The sequence below is a fragment of the Hippocampus zosterae genome, chromosome 9 (genome assembly GCF_025434085.1).
Source record: "Hippocampus zosterae strain Florida chromosome 9, ASM2543408v3, whole genome shotgun sequence".
Lineage (NCBI taxonomy): Eukaryota > Metazoa > Chordata > Actinopteri > Syngnathiformes > Syngnathidae > Hippocampus > Hippocampus zosterae.
In genome coordinates, this window is record NC_067459.1 from 5257811 (window position 1) to 5264509 (window position 6699).

A 6699-nucleotide genomic window follows, 5' to 3' on the forward strand; every position below is an offset into this window, starting at 1 on the left:
TCAAGACATTGAATAAACACATTTTTTAAAACCAGAAAAAAAGTAATTAAAATTACATGGCCTAAGTATAGTTTTTTTTAATTGTATGATGTGCTATCACTCCAGTCACACGGTGATACTGTGCGAACTAAATTTCCTGCAGCACGAGTTGGACAAGCAATGTAATGTGATCATCTGCAGCCAGTGATGGCCAAGCGGGTGTGTCATAACTACCGTAATTGACATGTTCAGTCATGTGTGTCTAAACTTCCATGGCAGAGGATTCATTGAATGTACGAGACCGATTCACTGAACCACAAGGGTTCGATCGAACCCAGGCTTAGAACCACTGATAAGATAAGATAAGATATCCTTTATTCATCCCACACTGGGGAAATTTACAGCCTCCAGCAGCAAGAATGTATGTAGAAAGAAGAAAGGAGAAAGACAAAAAAAAAACAAACATCTTTCAATTAAATACAATATGAACACAAATGGATAAATCGCAGTACTATTTACAATTTTCCTTCACATCATTTAATTATTATTATTATTATGATTGTTATTTTTTATTCATCAGCCTGACAGCAGTCGGTAGGAACGAGCGTCGGTATCTCTCCTTCTTGCAGCGCGGGTGTAACAGTCTCTGGCTGAAGGAGCTACCAAGTGCTGTCAGGGCGGGCTGGAGGGGGTGGGAGGGACTGGCCATCATAGCTTTTAGCTTAGTTAGCATCCTTCTGTTGCCCACCTCCTCCAGAGTGTCAAGGGAGCAACCCAGGACAGAACTGGCCTTCCTGACCAGTCGCTCCAGTCTCTTTCTGTCCCGGGCTGAGATGCTGCCTGACCAGCAGACAATGCCATAATGGATGGCCGAGGCCACCACCGAGTTATAGAACGTCTTAAGGAGTGACCCCTGAACCCCAAAAGACCTCAGTTTCCTGAGTAGGAAGAGTCGGCTCTGTCCTTTCCTAATCAGGGTGTCCGTGTTTGTCGACCAGTCCAGTTTGTCGCTCAGAAGAACACCAAGGTACTTGTAGGAGGTCACCCTCTCTATGTCCATACCCTGGATGTTCATCGGTGCTGGTGAGGACTTTTTCCTGCAGAAATCCACAACCAACTCCTTAGTTTTCCTAGGGTTGATCTAGAGAGAGAGAGAGATTAGCTTTAGCAACGACAACTTCAGAGCACAACGGTTTTGTAGACAGCTGTGATGTGAGTGAGGATAATTTTGAGCTGCATTTTCCATGCAAGAAAATATGCATCGTAAAATCAGTGATAGCACTAAACAATGAATGGGTTGTTTATCTCATGCTGTACAATCTTTACAGTGTCTGGCAACTTGCCGTGTAGGAAAAAGAAGTACATTAGACAACTGGCCTTTTTTTGTTTTGTTTTGTTTAAGCTTTGCATATATTTAGCCCAGGGATGAACAAAAAAACAAAAGACAGTTGAAAAACCAAAGAACGAATGATACACGGATTCAGATGGATGGGGAAAGTCTTTGAGTTATGCTGCTCAGAAACATTTGTGCAGGTTGTTTCCTTTACAAAACAGGCAGCCCGGTGGTCGACTGGGTAGCGCATCGGCGTCAAAATGCAGAGGTGCAGGGTTCGATTCCAGCTCCGCCCTTCCTATGTGGATTTTGCATGTTCTCCGCATGCCTGCGTGGGTTTTCTCTGGGTACTCTGGTTTCCCCCCACATTCCAAAAACATGTGTGGGAGGTTACTAATTTACACTCTAAATTGTCCTGAGAGGTGAGTGTGAGTGTGAATGGTTGTTCATCTATGTGTGCACTGCGATTAGCTCGTAACCACTTCAAGGTGTCCCCCATCTACTGAACAGGTGGGATAGGCTCCAGCATGCCCCGCGACCCTTGAAAAGGATCAGAAAATGGATGGATGTTTCCTCTCCAAAACTTAATTGACATGCTCCATTGAAATACTGTGAATTGATTTGACATTTGTTCACTAAAGAATTGTTACATCTGCAACTAGAAACGGTGATGTAGCTTTTTCTGCTACATTTGTTACTTTATTTTAAGTTTAGCTTATTCCATTTCTCTGTTTGGGAAGCTGCCGTGTTGTTAAGATTTCTCTAATGTTGAATAATTTGTAACTTAGCGGGCTGTAGGGGATTTCCAAAGTAGCTTGCCCTACACTGATTTGTAGGTGCATGCAGAGTGCTTTGCCTGCCTTTCTCTCTAGTTGCCTCGCTGCGTTAATGTTGACTCATCAATTTTCAACCAATTAATAATACAGAAGGTCTGCAGGCTGTTGTTTTCATTTGCTACATTTCTGCATGCCTCAGATATTGGCCGCAAGTAAGAACAGACCACAGCACAACTGAAGTGTGGCTTTGGACAGACTGGAGGAAAAAGGGAGAAGTCAAGTTGGGTGTCTCGCACTTGTTGTAAATCCTCTGCATGGCCTTGTAAGCTGTCAGACAAGCTTGGGCTGTTAAAAGCTGAGTGTTCCACTCTCCTGCACCTGTATGTGGGAAACATCGTGTGCAAAGGGAAAGTTTACTGCTGCTAACACCGCGCTACTGTCTCGTTGCTGTGTTTTATGGCTTTCTATTCCTATGTGATTGACTCTACCATGTCACATAGGGTCGAAAGCCATTGGATACGGAGTGGGAAGTCTTCACACAAATGACTGGATGACTATATGAGGTGTGGGTTAAAACGAGGGGAGGGATAGGTTCAATAACATATTCTACATACAGCGTATGCAGTATGTGCACTCACACTTTATTGTAGATAAGTTTGGGCAATCAATTCTGCAAAAGGGTCGCATGAGAAACTGAAACGCTTGCCGAGTCCCAAGCCAATAAGCCAGGCCAACCTCACCTTTTTTTGATGTATTTAGAAAACATATCACACACACTGGTGTATATATAAGTGGACATTAAAATGACATCTTTACACTTTAAAAAGTCCAAGATTCATTTTGTTCACCAATATTCAAAATCCAGACTCCCAAATATTTAGATAAGTGTGAAGTGTAATATTATTGACAGCAATGTGTAATGATGCAGTGATGACTTATACAGCCAATACTGACAGTATTTTCAGGCCAAGTCTTGTTGTTCTTCCCTCCCCCATGAAGGGCATAAGAATATTGAATCGCAAATATTAGGACCAATGTTGTCAAGTTTGTTTGTTTGTTTTTTGGAAAAAATATTCGCTGGCAGAATTGGAAAAGTTGCTAAATACAGCAAAAGTGTTACGACGTCTGCAACATTGCACACACGTCAAGTCATAGCTCTTGCTTTCTGCTTCTCTTGCATAAGCATCCATACTTGTGCACATAAAATCTGCTAATTGCCCAGGTATAATCAGAATGATGCATGCACATAATGCACACACCTAGACTGTGTCCAAATTCACAGGCCACATCCTCCACGGGCCGCATTTTCGGCTGCATAACGTCACTTCCACCGCAACTCGACGGCACGAGGTTTCCAAATTCCAGAAAGACAATTCGCATGATGGCTTTTTCAACACCTTTAAAGACTCCTCCTCAATGTAGCCTCTGTGGACCACATAAACCGTGGCAATTTTGGACAGGCTTAATGTGGATTTGGACACCACATGCCGGAAGTGACATCATGCGTCCAAAATTGCAGCCTTCTGAGGACACATTCTGTGCATTTGCACACAACCTGAGTGTTTGTTCCATGCCTTTTTTTTGTCATCCACTCTCCTCCACAAACGTCAAGTATATGCATTCCCCAGCCATCCTCGCTAGCGTTGCTGATTCAGGTTGGTATTTAATGAAGCTCTCGGCTTCACCTTCAGTGTCTTCTAATCTCAGTGCTCCTTTGAGAGTTGCTGGTTGCACACTCATAAAAACTGTTAATGCTGTGAGCCTGAATACTCCCTGGTGCTGTTTGTGGGCATGTGTGAGGGAGCGAGAGACACAAAGAGACATGCCAAAAATGTTAAGTGACATATAAGAGGGAAAAAGAATGAATGTATTTTTTGTTCACCTTCACTGCAACCAATATGCCACAATTCCTCTGTGGACTGTGTCTGTAAGTCCAAGTATGGAAACTGTCCAATTCATTAAAACCCACTAAGTTGCTCTGCATTGCGGTTTTTGTGTACGGCAGACAGAAACAATTGTGCTCCATTTTGGAACAATTTTCATATAAGTTAAAAGCCACATTGAAAATACATTTCAGCATTTCTAAGCACTTTTGCAATGGATATCGTGAATGTAGTGTCTTCTCCCAAACCCAAAGACAAATTATTCAGAGTTTGGGAAGAGCAATAGTTTGTTCACAAATAAGCAACGATGGGCATTCGTTCAGTACTCGTCCATCAGTGACGGACACCCGTTCTGCTGACGACTGACGAATGATGGGGATTTTCCTTTACATAGAATTCCGGGAATGGGAATATTAACTGTATATGGAAATGGTTTGCACTTCCTGTGCAGTTGGCGGCACCATGCCCCAAAGAGCTGTAATCCACCAATGATCCTTGAAGAAAAAGAAGACTTACATTTAAAGACAGAAGTAAGTGTGCAAGCTACTTGGATTGGATTTTACCCTTGGCCACAATGCAGAGCTGGATTTTAGTTAAGATAATCAATGTTCAACTTTAAATTAAAACTTTTGGGAGTTTTAGGAATTAAAACACAGTACCTGCTGGCCGCCACCTGTTCAATAGATTGGCAAATAAGTTTATAAGTGTAAGCGAGTTCTGTGTGTGTTTGGGCAGCCACCATGTGATGGAGACACATTCAAAGATTCCATGTATCAATATAATCAAATTGGATTTTTCATCTGTTGGACGACGAAGTGTTTAGTGGGTGGGGGGGGGGGGTGCTGATGGATTGAATGGCGAACTGGTGAAATCACAGTTTGGTTCAGCTCAAAAAAATGAATGAATCACAATGACAGGCAGTTACTCAGGACGCTGACAGATGTTGAATGATGGAATGGCAAAAATGTGTAAATGCCCACCTCTGCAATAAGTGACTGGCAAGCACAACTAACCACAAATCCATTCCAAAGGGGAAAAACCGTAGTCATTCCCCTAATCACGCAAAACAATGAATTACTGTTGAATAAATAAATTGGGCTTTTGTCCAAGAGGTCATTAATACCGCTTGTATGTCTGCTCAATGTCATCATTGTTTTGTCAAAGGCCATAATGTTTTTGGACTTCAACATTTGATTTAATAAGTATAAGTAAAATAAGTATCTGTTTCAACTTGGATACTTGAATTTAATAATTGAAGTAACATTTTAGGATTTTTGAATGTTATAATTGAACCACTTGATATTCAAATGTAAAACCAATGAAGGGCGATATGCTGCACATTCAGATCCTATCATCACTCTGAAAACGTGATAGGTAAATTCCAATGTTTATTCTTCTGATCTGTTTGTTCTTTGGAATAATGGATGCAAAAAAGATACAAAAAAATCAAAACATATGCAGGAAATTATTTGATCATCACTTAATTCGGGGCTTTTACATGTAGGACTATGATTTGAATTTCTCTTTTCTTTCCAATGACTGAAATGAAATGTGACTTTTATTACACCGCCTAATAACATCCACCCGTTGCTTTCTTCGATTTCCTTGAGGTGGCCATCCAAAATCAATGGGATCCTCTTTTCTCTTCCTTACATTTCAGATCGCCATTTCTATCCAAGAAAAATCGGGACGCATCCACGGAACATCATATTCCAGCTTTCTGCATTGTCCCATAACAAAGATATGTTTTTATTACATATTTTCCTTTTTTCTTCCCATCTCCCGTCTCTCTTCTCAACAGGTCTACATGAGAGCGGCAAATTAGTCCGGAGATGCCCTTCACCTGTCTGTTTTTGTGGCCTAAACGGCTTCTGCAATAGGCGGAAGGTGAAGAAAAAGCAGCTAAAAGAAGAGGAAAGTGGAAAGGCAGAACAATGGAAAGATCCGGATGCGTATGTGTAACAGGCATTACTGAGCTCACCTTTACTTTAGAATGGTAACCAGACTTCAAGATGGTGGTTAAGTGTTAATGCAGGATGGGAATCAGAATTTTTAGCATGTAAATGGGTTTTTTTTTTCCGATTCTGGTTGACTTCCTCAATTATTTCAGAGTTGAATGGTGATGAGGTACCTGGTTTAAGATTACCTCTTTAACTGCCTGCAATCAGTGACCCCAAAAATGTGAGTTTTTGAATCAACTTCCCTTTTTGTTATTGCTGTACCATATTACTTTGGAGTGGGGGCAGGGGGGGCGTCTACTTTTCCAATTTCCAATTTTATACCAATCATTTCTTGTATTTGCCAGTGCACTATATGGTGACTTGAAGTCAGTTTCATCCAGAAATCCATTATTTCTCTCGTCACACCTCTCGGTGATACCCCCGTTGCTCTTTTCGCGCCCTTAATCGCCATTCCAAATCAAATTGGAACCAAAGCCATGCAGAGCACTAAACCTCCCACATCTCGCGTGGATGTCAGTTCAACTTAGTGAGGATTCCAACTTGGTGACAGACTCGACAGCCATTTCCAAAGTCACCCGTGGTGCGTTGGAGCCCATCTTGATTTTCACACTGAGCTGGGCACGATCGAAAACTGAGCAGCTGTCCAATCAGCAGCGTCACTCAAGTGTAAAGATAGGAGTCAGGGGGTCAGAATGAGCAACAGGGTCTGTGAGAAAATCCCTCCTCAGACACCGCAACATCTCAGTCTCACTAATAGAGACCCAACT

At 41.9% G+C, this 6699-nt stretch overlaps 1 long non-coding RNA gene across 1 annotated transcript; it reads right to left on the minus strand.

Annotated features, from left to right (window-relative positions):
• Positions 1-1886: 1886 nt before the first annotated feature.
• Positions 1887-5764, minus strand: LOC127607222 (uncharacterized). The gene is made up of 3 exons (XR_007964029.1): positions 5330-5764; positions 4545-5266; positions 1887-4514 (listed from the first exon to the last, which is right to left on the minus strand). It is a non-coding gene; the product is annotated as an uncharacterized LOC127607222 (long non-coding RNA).
• Positions 5765-6699: the final 935 nt, after the last annotated feature.